The sequence below is a fragment of the Pelophylax lessonae genome, assembly GCF_965119305.1.
Source record: "Pelophylax lessonae genome assembly, chromosome: 5".
Lineage (NCBI taxonomy): Eukaryota > Metazoa > Chordata > Amphibia > Anura > Ranidae > Pelophylax > Pelophylax lessonae.
The window spans coordinates 427,557,696-427,570,694 of record NC_138772.1 but is presented as its reverse complement, the minus strand read 5'-3'; the positions used below and the strand labels follow the sequence as shown (position 1 = coordinate 427,570,694).

General features: G+C 46.4%; 1 protein-coding gene across 2 annotated transcripts in view; it reads right to left on the bottom strand.

Moving 5' to 3' along the window:
- The window catches only part of TGS1 (trimethylguanosine synthase 1), an 83,140-nt gene extending 74,331 nt beyond the window's left edge, over positions 1–8,809 (bottom strand). Inside the window, exons 1-2 of one of the 2 annotated variants that reach the window (XM_082259142.1) lie at positions 8,663–8,809; positions 4,324–4,418 (exon numbers count right to left, since the gene is read on the bottom strand). The gene's annotated coding sequence lies outside the window, so the exon portion shown is untranslated. The remainder of the gene's footprint in view (positions 1–4,323; positions 4,419–8,662) is intronic. The other variant, XM_082259143.1, reaches the window with a different exon arrangement.
- Positions 8,810–12,999: the final 4,190 nt, after the last annotated feature.

Sequence of the window (12,999 nt, the reverse complement as noted above, 5' to 3'; positions counted from 1 at the left end):
CAAGCCACCCACCAAAGAGTGCCAGCCACCCACCAAAGGGTGCCAGCTAGCCACCCACCACAGGGTGCCAGTCAGCCACCCACCACAGGGTGCCAGCCACCCATCAACGGGTGCCAGCCAGTCAGCCACCCACCAAAGGGTGCCAGCCAGCCAGCCAGCCACCCACCAAAGGGTGCCAGCCACCCATCACCACTGGTTGCCAGCCAGTTTTTTTAAGCCTATATTCAATTTCAGTAGTGTCTTTCAAATTTCAATGGAGATGGATGCAGATAGAAAAAATAAAAGTGTGGTCTGGGACGATTTCTCATCTCCAGGAAAAGCAGCAGCAGTGTGCAACACATGCACAAACAACGTAAGTCCGCTGACTCCTATCCACTGTCTAGCTTTTTTTCTAGCAGTTTTGCACTGACTGCACTGCAGTAGTGATTTAAAATTATTGCAGTGAGTGAGTCCACTACTGCAGCAGTTTATGAATCATTCACAATCAGATGATGTGAAACTGATGTCCCTGCAAGTGCGGTTTTCCTATGAGTTTTAATGCATAGTTGTGCAAACTATCCAGGCATTGTCACCCCCGGGCCCTTACTACCAAAAAAGGAGGCACAGAAGATCATTGGAGTTGTGGGATTCTGGAGATCACTCATCCCACATCTTGGACTGATTCTAAAGGTCTATATACTATGTCACAAGGAAAAAGACTGAACCAATTCTCATGGGGTTTAGAGCAGTGGACCGCACTCCTGGCTGCTGAAGAAGCCATTTTGCAGCATCAGGGATTGGGACCCGTGAGACAAGGAGTACCATTTCAGCTGGATGTAGTGGAGCAGGATGGTAACATATTTTGGAGCCTGTGGCAGCCAAATGAAAAGAAGGGCTCCATAATGCATCAACACTAAACAAAGGAAAGTCTGCACCAGCCAAGACGCTTTCGCCTGATCTCCAGAAGAAGCCAGAGTCCTCGTTGTCAACCAATATCAAGAACACACAGTAACCGGAGTTAAGTAACTTTTAAGCGTATTTCTACTGTTACTGACCATAGTTTCTGCTTATTTGCTAGGCATCATGCTTGATATAATTGTCAGTCTTGTATTGTATTCCTAATGTAATAGTTTTGTATGTACAGCATTTTTGTAAAGTAAAAGCACCTTTGTACATTGCAGAGGTTTGAGCTTCCTTGATTATAACGCAAAGTAACTTTGCTAGATAAACGCAAGCAAAACAGCATCCTACTATAGGAGCCTTTACAGCACTCGGGTGATGTATGTAGAGGAGGACCTCCTTGCTTACCTAGCACCAGTCGTTCCCCCACAATTGATGGATGCCTCTAGGGAGAAAATGGATGTCCCCATTACACTTAAAGAGGTTCGAATAGCCAACCTGGGAAGACGCCTGGACTGAACAGTCTCCCAACTGAATTTTACAAAACATTCTCTAATGAAATGGCTCCTAGACTCCACTCTCTTCCTCTGTAAGCCAATGACCCTAACACCCTGCTGCCCACAAGATTGTGGTGAACCCTAAGACTGGAAACAATCCAGACTTATGCTCCTTATACAGGCCATTATCACTCCTCGATGTGGATGCCAAAAATTCAGACAAAAAGCTTGTCTAACCGCTTAAATGTGGTTATAACAGCCTTGGTACATCCAGATCAGTTCAGGTTTATGACAGGAAGGGGGACAGACATAAACATCCGAAGGTTGTTTACTCATATAGCTGTGGCAATTTCAGACTGCCCCAGGATAGTGGTCTTCTTAGACACAGAGAAAGCATTGAATAAACCTTCGTAAATTTGGCTTTAGTTCCTGTTTTATTGCCTGGCTACGGATGCTCTACTGGGCCCCTATAGCCAAAATATGTATGAACAACTCTTTGTCTGCTCCCTTTCCTCAGTCTAGTGGGATGAGACAGGGCATTACCCTCTACCCAGGCCTGTTTGCTCTCGCCCTGGAGCCTCTGGCAATTCAACTTTGTGCTGCAGAATCAGTGAAGGAGATCGAGGTGGGTGGAATCGAAGACAAATTGTCCTTGTATGCCAACAATATGCTCCTATATTGTATGCCAACAATATGCTCCTATATCTTAGAGGTACATCCAACTCACTTAGGGCTGCTTTACAGATAATTGACATGTTTAGCATCTTCCCTGAAATAGATGTCAGTTGAGAGAAATCTCTCATTTTCCAGCTCAGTATTTTGAACCCCAAACCAGTAAAGCATGCCCTGCTGTGCTGGGTGGATGAGGTTAAATATCTTGGGATACAAAAGGGTAGTTCCCTGGCGACTAAACCTATCTCCTTACTTAAGCTCTTTTTCCAGTGATGTGCGTCCTGAAAAAAAACTTTCCCTCACCCCAGTCGGCAAGGTTAACCTTATCAAGATGGTTTATTTACCAAAATTTCTGTTTCAAATTGGATAGTATAGTCCTCTCAATTGTATGGGCTGGGAAAGTCCCACGTCTTGCTAAATTGACATTGCAACTTCCTTTGACACAAGGGGGATTATCCCTGCCTAATCTTCAACTCTACTATTGGACAGCAGTATTGGTGATGGTCTGCTGGTGGTTTTACCAACCCAAAGACAACCCTCCAGTTACCCTGGAAGCAGCCCTCTCAGGGTCACATTGTACCTTAGTAACCTAGTCTTTAGGGGCGCTCTATCTAACTCATTGGTTACTGGCCAATGAGGACTACTCTTGGAATGTGGCATAATGCTAGGGCTCAATATCCTTTTCCTCTGACCTTTTGACTACATATACCCTTGTGGGGTAATCCCATCCTATCTCATCTATGAAGTATCCCACATCCGAGGCTGTGGGCGACCCAAGGAGTAGTTGGTCTGAAGCACATTGTCATTATGTAGGTTTAGGTTGACCCAAATATTTGAACAAGGGAGATTAGACTGCTGAGAGGCTTTTTACTTAACAAATATTGTGATATTCCTCTTTTCTGTGACACTCCATCCCATTTTTTTTGTGTGTAATTTCTCTTCCACTCCTTTTTCTCTCATCACCATCCCACCCCCACCCCTATTTTTTTCCATCTCCTCGCAGACCTGAGAATGTTCAACTATTATCCTAAGTACTCCAATGCGGTATGCCTATCCAGCATTATTTTAACATGCCTTCAGATCTGTCTTCTAATTGTTTTTTTTACCTCATCATACGTTTGGAACATATGATGAATCTTTTGGGTATTGCTCTCTCTCAAAAAAAAATTTTGTATAAGGGCTCAGATGGTCTATACCCACACCTTCTCTGTTGGTAATCATTCGACAATATGCTGCATCATTTGTAACGGACTGATCTTTACCTCAATATACATTTTCTACTTGAAAAAAAATAAAATAACTTATGTCCAACCAAAATATATTTCTAGTTTTGGATAGAGTAGGGAAGGGCTAGAATCCCTGCTAGGTTTTTACTGCTTTTCAGGGCTCAGGGAGATTGTTCCTCATTTATTGTGACAAAGACAATGGTTTCACCAAACAAAAAGTGGAACACAGAAAGCACGAAAAAAAGATGACAAGAGTTTCAATTAACAAGAATAATTTGTTTTTCTGCTTGTGTTACAGTTAGAGATTGTTCCCAACATCCTGTCTGTGAAACCCTTATTACTGATTCAGCGAGGGGAAATCTCTCTAATGGAGCCCCGCCAGATAGTAGGGAAATCTTGACAGGGATTCTAAATTTTACACATTCAATACACAATTTAAAAAAAAAAAAATGTTTCAGGTGGACATTCATTTTGATCATTTCAAAAGTAAAAACTGGAGTTCCACCTTAAACATCCCCTCAATACCATTGTGTATATATATATATATATACACACAGATACTTCCAAAAAGGCACTGAGTGGCTTTTTCCTAAATGTAATGGCTTGGCAGCTCTCCATAAAGGAGGGGTTCCCTTGGGAGGAAGGGGGGCGGAATCACTCGAACTGAGAAATCCATGCATAGGTCAGTTAAATAGGAGAGCCCTACAAAAGTCTTGAGAGCCCAAAGTCTTTACTTGTTCATCTCATGACAGCAATCAAAATAAAGACTAGCAAATGTGTTCTGGGGCCCAAAAAAATCCCCCTTTATCTGGGCTTAGAGAAATAGTGGAGTATAGGGATGCAGGAACTGTCAGCGTACCTGTTCCCTCCGAGTCCACTATTTCACTAAGCCCTGATAAAGGGGGATATTCTGGCACCCTAAACACGCTGGCTGTTCTTTGTTTTTCTTGCTGTCATCAGATGAATGAATAAAGACTTTGGACTCTCAAGACTTCAATAAATAAACCCGACAGTGTATACATGGTTTTATATGTACTTGCTATACTCACAGTCCTTGAACTTCCAGCTGTTACCTGTAGAATAACAGGTTCCGTAGACAGGAGAGTAAGTCTTCTTGGTTATCGTGATTTCAGAGGTCTGAGTTCTAAAATATGAACAAACCCAAAATTAGTCCTGAAAGCACAGGTTCATTATTTTCCACTGTTAGCTCAGAAAAGTCACTCATTTTCTTACATTTTATAAGGACTAAAATGGTAAACAAAGGCAGCTGAGAAGGGCTCTTTTACACAGAGCTGCTTCGCTAGGCAGGAGATCCGTGAGTGAATCCCCTGCTGAACTGAAGCTGAAGAGGAGGGCTTCCAGATTTTTTACATCCATGTCCATTCTGTTGGAATCCAACAGACATAGGCAACCGGATGTAAACAAACTTGTGTCCATTTACATCAGGCTACCTCCAAATCGTCACGTTTAGATCTGGAAAAAGACACAGTCCTCCTTTTTTTTCTGACCTAGATGGACTTGAATGTAGACGAGCATCACAAGTCTGTTTACATCCGCCTGTCCATTGAGCTGCTGGTCAGGTCTGCCTGAAAAACTGACAAGTGGATTGGAAAAGACTGTGTGAAAGTGCCCTAATGACAAAGTCTCAAAACATGTCATGTTATATAAACACATGTCAGTCTTTAGCAAGAACTGCCCAGATCCATCTGCAGATGTCAATAGTAGGCAACCAGTGAGAATTTGTAGATTCTAACTAGGGGTGCACCGATCCAACTTTTCTTGTCCCGATACCGATATCTGGCATTGTGTATCTGCCGATACCGAAACCGATCCGGAACTACACACATACACAATATGCATGCGGCTGCATTACAGAGCAAAGCTGCTGCTTCATGTGTACGGCTCCTCCATTCACAGGCGGAGTGCATCTGATACCACTCTGCCTGTGAGCCGGACCTATACAGGAAGTAGCGGCTCCCATCCCATACTACTACTACTACACCAAGTAAGGGACGGCTGAGCCAGGACTCAGCAAAACCGGATCGGCAGCTCCGTGCAAGTAAGGGCGGGCTGAGCCGGGACTCAGCAAAACCTGGATCGGCCCGTGGATCGGTTAATTTTATCGATCCAGCTATTGTGGCAGTATCGGCACCGATATCCGATCCTAATATCGGATCGGTGCATCCCTAATTCCAACTCCTCTCACTGCTGGCTGTATGCCTGATACATGCACAGACTAGAGACGCACCGATATTTCGACTGTCGAAAATTATTGGCCGAAAACAGGGTTCTCAGCATTTTGCGGATAGAAAAAAAGGTGCCCATCAAAGCCACAGAAAAACGCACGCGATTTTTAAAGGTCATGTGACTCAAAAAGTGCATAAAAAATGCAACACGGGTAAGTTTTAGATGGATTTTTGCTGCGTTTTCGATGCATTTCAATAGGAAGGTGCGTTACACTGCAATGGAAGTGCAAGGAACCAGTGTGAAGACATACATAGAATTTAAAGGGATGCATTTTTCTTGAGCTTTTATTTATTTATTTTTTACACAAAAGCGCTTTTTTAAGGCCCCGTTCACATACAAACTACGCTACTTCGCACCGCGACCTCCGAGGTCGCGGTGCGAGCAGCGCGCCGCGACCTCGGAGCGGCCGCCACGGACTTCATAACATTGAAGTCTATGGCGGTCGCCTCCTGGTCACCCCAAAGAAGCTCCAGACCCTTTTTCTAAGTCGGAGCGACTTGTGTCGCTCCTATTAGAACGGGTCCGCAGCTTTCCTATGGGAGGCGACCTGTGAGGCGACCAGGTCGCCTCACAGGTCGCCTTAGTGTGAACGGGGACTTAAAGCTATTAATTAAAAAGTTGAATATAATACAATTATATATTTTTAAACTGTCCATTTCGGTTTCAGTTTTCTGCCAAGTACATCCTGAATTTTCAGTTTGGGTCCAAATTTTTTATTTCGGTACACCACTAGCACAGACCATTTTTTTCAAAATTTTATTTAAAAAACAAAGGGAATGGAAGGAGGCAAATTGTGGACATTGCTGCCATCCAAATATTTAACCTGACACTGGCAGGATGCCTTCATCCTTCCGAACATTACGGCAATTGAAAGTGACTGAAGTTACTAACGGTTTACCCTATGTACTTCTGGCATAAGGACCACACATAAGGCTTCCTTAAATACATCAAAAAGTCCTGAATGTCGGCAACTACTCTACACTGCAGTGAGGACATCTGCCACTGCTGGAACACCTCCTCACTCTTTCAATAAACCTCTGAGAAGACCTGAACTACCTCCACTTCGGGCAGTGGTAGCCATTCTGGGGAATACAGGCTATTTGGAATGATGGAGTGGTTGCTCTCAGCAGGAATGTATACAGTTAAAGTGGAACAAAACCTCTCCTTTACAGCCAAGGAAGCTGCCATCCTAGCCACTGTTTGATCTGCAGTTGCCATGATGGATTGACTGTTCAGTTAAAAGCACAAGCAACTGTGACAAATAATATTCAGTGCATCCCCTGAGTGTAAGTGTTTTGGGAAACAGTTACATTGATTCTGCTTTAAGAGGAAAGTGTGCTGTGATTCATGGAGACAGCAGAAGGACACGTCAGGAAGTATCATTAGGATTGATGTTGAGCTGTGACATGGTAAGTAGTACAATGCCTTGCAGCATTGTTGTCCTTGGTTCAAACCTTGACCAGGACACTGTCTGCATGGAGACTGCATGTTCTCCCTGTGCTTGTCCACTTTCTTTTTACACTCCAAAGACATTCTCCCAGACCTGCGCCTCCAGCGGCATGCATCGGGCACGCTCTAGGACAGCTCTGTCCTCCAGGGCCAATCACAGAGGCCCTTTACCATGTGATCAGCTGTGTCCAATCACAGATGATCACATGTAAACAGACTTGCCGGTTATCCACAATGCTTTCCTCACGTGCTGTGTCTATGGGAGGAAAGGAGAGCTGTTACCCTGCAAGCGTCATCACATCATTTACACTGATAAGTGCTGCCCATCACAGCAGCCTCCTTATTGCCCATCACTGAAGAACAAAAAATACTTATTTGCAAAATTGTATAACAGAAGCTACGAAATTTTTTTTTTTTTTTTTTTTATTTTTGGTAGTTTTTTGTTTATTTAGCAAAAAATAAACCCAGTGGTGATTAATACTACCAAAAAAAGGTCTGTCTCAAAAAAATGATAAAAAATGTATATAGGCACAGTGTTGCATAACCGCACAATTGTCAAAGTGTGACAGCTCTGAAAGCTGAAAACTGACCTAGAAAGGGGTGAAAGTGCCCAATTTTTAAGTGGTAAAGACTGAGACCAAGCGGGCAAATGTGGCATTGGAGACACGCAATGTCTCTTGTGCAACAGATTTCACCTACTTGGCTGCTCACAAACATTTGCGGCATGTAGACAGAATTTGCCCACCCTACATTGCCGGCATGGTCTCCTTGGGTGCCAGTTTTCAGGAATCTCCATTGGCCAGCGTATGATGATGTCCCTGCTGTACATGCACAGGAGTCAGTCACCCTCGTCACACAGGGACCATGCTGGCAATGTAAGTGGAGAAAAAGCCATCTACATGCCACAGGACTGTTAGAGAGAGGGTCAGGCCTGTGCCCTGTATGTGTATAGAGCCTGGCTATAGACAGGTGTCATCATATTCTGCATACTGGCCCCAGACCTGGACACCAGAGGGGAGGATGAGCAATCCACTATGTAAACAATGCCCCTAGAATAGTATGGGGAAGACTCTCCTGTGTATTAGAGAAGTGCAGACACTCAGAGATAACTGGATGGATGTGACACATTATTTACTAAAGCTGGAGAGAGCAAAACCAGGCTGACTTCTGTATATAAACCAATCAGCTTCTTCAATTAAGGTTTGGCAACAGAATCTGGAAGCTAATTGGTTCCTATCCAGAAGTGAGACTAATTTTGCACTCTCCAGCTTTAGTAAATAAACCCCACAGGTAGGTGTCTGAATCATAGAGAACTGCACCCTTATATGGTGTCAGTCCCTCTCCCTCCCATGTCCTGCGCTGGGACTATGAGGCTCACAGGTAGGTGTCTGTATTATAGAGAACTGCATCCTTGTAGAGTGTCAGTCCCTCTCCCTCCCATGTCCTGGGCTGGGACAATGAGGATCACATGTAGGTGTCTGTATTATAGAGAACTGCATCCTTGTATGGTGTCAGTCCCTCTCCCTCCCATGTCCTGTGCTGGGACTATGAGGCTCACAGTTAGGTGTCCCTTGTAGAGTGTCAGTCCCTCTCCCTCCCATGTCCTGTGCTGGGACCATGAGGCTGAGCCCACACAGTCCCCACTCTGACACATGAAGCCAGCACTGGACACCTCCTGAAGGTCCCCCTCACCTCCATACAACACTGCCCGGGGGTCCTCTCCTCAGTCAGGACTCCATTAGAAAGACGTGCTCACACCATCACCTCCTCTTCCTCAATACTACAACTCCCGGCATGCCCTGCGCTTCTGAGCCCCTGACCGCTCTCATGGTGTGTAAACACTAGGACCACATTCCACCGGCCTGCACAGCTCCAGGCTCACCACACAGTTCTACTCCCTACAACACATACACCAACACTAAGTTTAGCAGTAAGAGTTCTCGGCGACAGTCCCTAAACTACATTTCCCGTCATGCTTTGCTTGGGGTACGTCACACAATTCACGAGGAGGGGAGGATATGTTTTATATATCTCCTCAACGTGCATGGAACAAAAGGGGGAGCTGAATGCAGTCATGTGACTGTACAGAAGAAGGCGGGACCTGTATGACACCACGTGACTGTCCCCAGGAAGGCAAGATTGTATACAGTCAACGAGGCATGCGGGAGCTGTATGCGGTCATGTGCCTGTTCTCAGGAAGGCGGTGAACAGCGGTACTTGTGTGCGGTTATGAGACTGTACACAGGAACCATGTTACTCTCCTCCAGAAAGGCCTCAATGCAGTAATGTGAAGGCGGGACCAGTATGTAACCATGATGTGACTGCATACAGGAAGGCGGGACCTATATGTAATCATGTGACTGCACGCAGGAAGGCGTGACCTGTATATAACCATGTGACTGTACACAGGAAGGCGTGACCTGTATATAACCATGTGACTGTACACACACAAGGCGTGACCTGTATATAACCACGTGACTGTACACAGGAAGGCGGGACCTGTATGGAGTCATGTGACTGTACACAGGAAGGCGTGACCTGTATGCAACCATGTGACTGTACACAGGAAGGCGGAGGTGTGCATGCCGGGGAATGTAGTTCGCTTCTGTAGAGCTCCAGGGGATTTGGCTGTGACAAGCTCGGACTGTGGCATTGGTGTGGAGAGGTGAGGTGACATTACTTCTAGTATTGACAATGAAGCCATATTGTTCCCTCCCTGACCTGTGTCTTTCTTTCCAGGTACTGGATGCCCCATCTTCACCTCCACAGTGTGTCAGGTAATAATGGTGTGATGAGCCCTTAGTAATGGAGAGTGTGTGATGAGGTGTATGACGCTCACCCAGAACATCTACAGGTATAATAGGCTGTGAGAGGAGCCTGTCAGTGTGTGGAAGGTGATACTCCCTGTACATCATGTCACTGTAAAGGATGTTTCTATACTTATTTCCCAATGCTGATAATTGAAGTTGAGGAAGAAAACTGCATGTCGGATAACAAAGAGCAGGTAAACTTATTTTAATTGCAGAAGAGACTGTGCCTGTTTCTTTAATAAAAAGCTGGCCTGTTCACAGTCTCTAAAAATAAGACTTTAGTTCCCGCTTTTAGACCGGAAGATTTTACCCCCTTCCTGACCAGGCCATATTTTGCGATTCGGCACTGCGTTACTTTAACGGACAATTGCGCGGTCATGCAACGCTGTACCCAAATAAAATTGATGTTCTTTTATTTCCCACAAATAGAGCTTTCTTTTGGTGGTATTTGATCACCTGTGCGATTTTTTTTTTTTTTTTTTTTTTTTTTTTTTTTTTTTTTTTTTTTGCGCTATAAACAAAAAAAGAGTGAAAAAAATGTAAAAATTAAATTTTTTAACATTTTAGGCCAATTCGTTTTCTTCTACATACTTTTGGTAAAAAAAAATCGCAAGGATAGGTTTGTGCAAAAGTTATCGCATTTAATAACTATTACTACGGGAAAGAGTTTATGTCATTTTTATTATTTTTTTTTTTACTAGTAATGGCGGCGATCTGCGATTTTATTTATTTTTTTTCTCTGGACTGCGACATTGCGGCGGACAGATCGGACCCCTAACTGACATTTTTTGACACTGTTGGGGGTGCCAGTGACATTACTACAGTAATCAGTGCTAAAAATATGCATTGTTACTGTAATAATGACACTGGCAGGGAAGGGGTTAACCCTATGGGTGATCAAAGGGTTAAATGTGAGCCTCATGCTTACTGATGTGTGGGGGGGAAGGGGGTTCTGTGACACAGACAGAGATCGCAGGTTCAGCTATGCTGAATCCTGTGATCTCCTCCTGCCTGTCGCTGAGAAGATCCGTCTGCCTTGTTTACATAAGAAGGTGGGTCTTCTCACACTTTCCCCAACAATCGGGGAAAAGAGGCGGCGATCGCCGCCTCTCCTCCTCCGGCCCGACTCCAGCTGTGTCTACACAGCGGAAGCGAGCCTCCGGCGGTGCGTGCTGAGACCACTAGGAGTCCACCACTGCCACTCATCCTATCCCATCACAGCTGCCACTCATCCAATCCCACCAGCACCACCGCTGCCACTGGTCTCATCCGCAACACCACCGCTGCCACTGGTCTCATCCGCAACACCACCGCTGCCACTGGTCTCATCCGCAACACCACCGCTGCCACTGGTCTCATCCGCAACACCACCGCTGCCACTGGTCTCATCCGCAACACCACCGCTGCCACTGGTCTCATCCGCAACACCACCGCTGCCACTGGTCTCATCCGCAACACCACCGCTGCCACTGGTCTCATCCGCAACACCACCGCTGCCACTGGTCTCATCCGCAACACCACCGCTGCCACTGGTCTCATCCGCAACACCACCGCTGCCACTGGTCTCATCCGCAACACCACCGCTGCCACTGGTCTCATCCGCAACACCACCGCTGCCACTGGTTTCATCCGCAACACCACCGCTGCCACTGGTTTCATCCGCAACACCACCGCTGCCACTGGTTTCATCCGCAACACCACCGCTGCCACTGGTTTCATCCGCAACACCACCGCTGCCACTGGTTTCATCCGCAACACCACCGCTGCCACTGGTATCATCCGCAACACCACCGCTGCCACTGGTATCATCCGCAACACCACCGCTGCCACTGGTATCATCAGCAACACCACCGCTGCCACTGGTATCATCAGCAACACCACCGCTGCCACTGATCTCATCAGCAACACCACCGCTGCCACTGACCCAATCCCCCCACCAATGCTGCCACTATTCCTATCCTCCCCACCACCACTCATCCCATCCCCTACCACCACCACTCATTACATCCCACCATCACCTCTGCCACTCATCCCATCCTATCCCCCTACCTCTGCCATTCATCCCATCCCTTTCCCCACCACCACTACCACGACCACTGCAGCTCATCCCATTCCATCTACCCCCCCCCCCCCCCCCTCCCACTCTTGCCATCCCTTTACCGCTGCCACTTATTCCATCCCCTATCACTTCTCCCACTCATCTCATTCCATTTACACCACCGCTGTGACTCATTCCAACTCCATGCTCCAGGGGGCCCATGCCTCACCCCTGTACACCTAGATAGGAGGGGCAGCGGGGTGGCATATAGAGGAACCACCCCCCCCCCCCTCCGTTGCAGGAAGAAAATGTAGGGGATCAGTTACTCTATATGCCGCCCCCGCCTCCCCTTCTATCCAGGTGTGCGGGAGTGTGCATGGGGCTGGGTTGCCCCAGGGAGTCAAGGGGGCCCTTTATGGTTTCTTGCACCAGGGGCCCTGAAGGTTCTAGTTACGCCTCTGCAGCAGAGTGATCCAGGGTGAGGGGGGCAGAGAGTCGGAGCATTGTGTGTGTATAAGGTACTAGTATGATCCAGTGGGAGGGGGGCAGAGAGCCGGGGCTTTGTGTGTATGTATAAGGCATGTAAAATGCATGTTAGTGGTCCCCAGGATTCAAAATTTGTGAGTTAAGAGGTCCAAATGGTTGGCGACCACTGATCTATAGTGTGCACTTTTCTCAATATAAAGCACTGAGTTTGATTTTGGTTTGCTGCCTCCCTGCTCTGCTGTCTACATGAGTCATTTCTGGCAGCTAACGCAGGAGGGGGACAGAGAAGGGGAGCTTCAGCACACAGCCTGTGATTGATGGCATGAGCTGTGCATGTTTTCCTATGAGGTGGGGGGGGGGTGTCCATTCCCTTCATCCAGGTCTCAGGTGACAGTCAGCTCCCTGTATGTGCTCTCCAGTGTGTGACAGATGACCCCCGCCTGCTAGAGTTCGGAGATGCTGTGTAAAATGTGTGCTTTAGGAAGCCGTAGAGGACTGTAAATAAACAGGTACAACTTGTATAGGAGGATTTGTTTTATCTCTGTATATCACCTGAGGCCAGTCACTTTCACTGGGTATATGTAGGGGTTTACAACCACTTTAAAGGATAAGTTTACCTCCTGTTATATGTTCCACCCGATTTTAGAGTGAAACATGTAACATGTTCCCAGTGCTGCAACCGCTGCCTGCTGCCC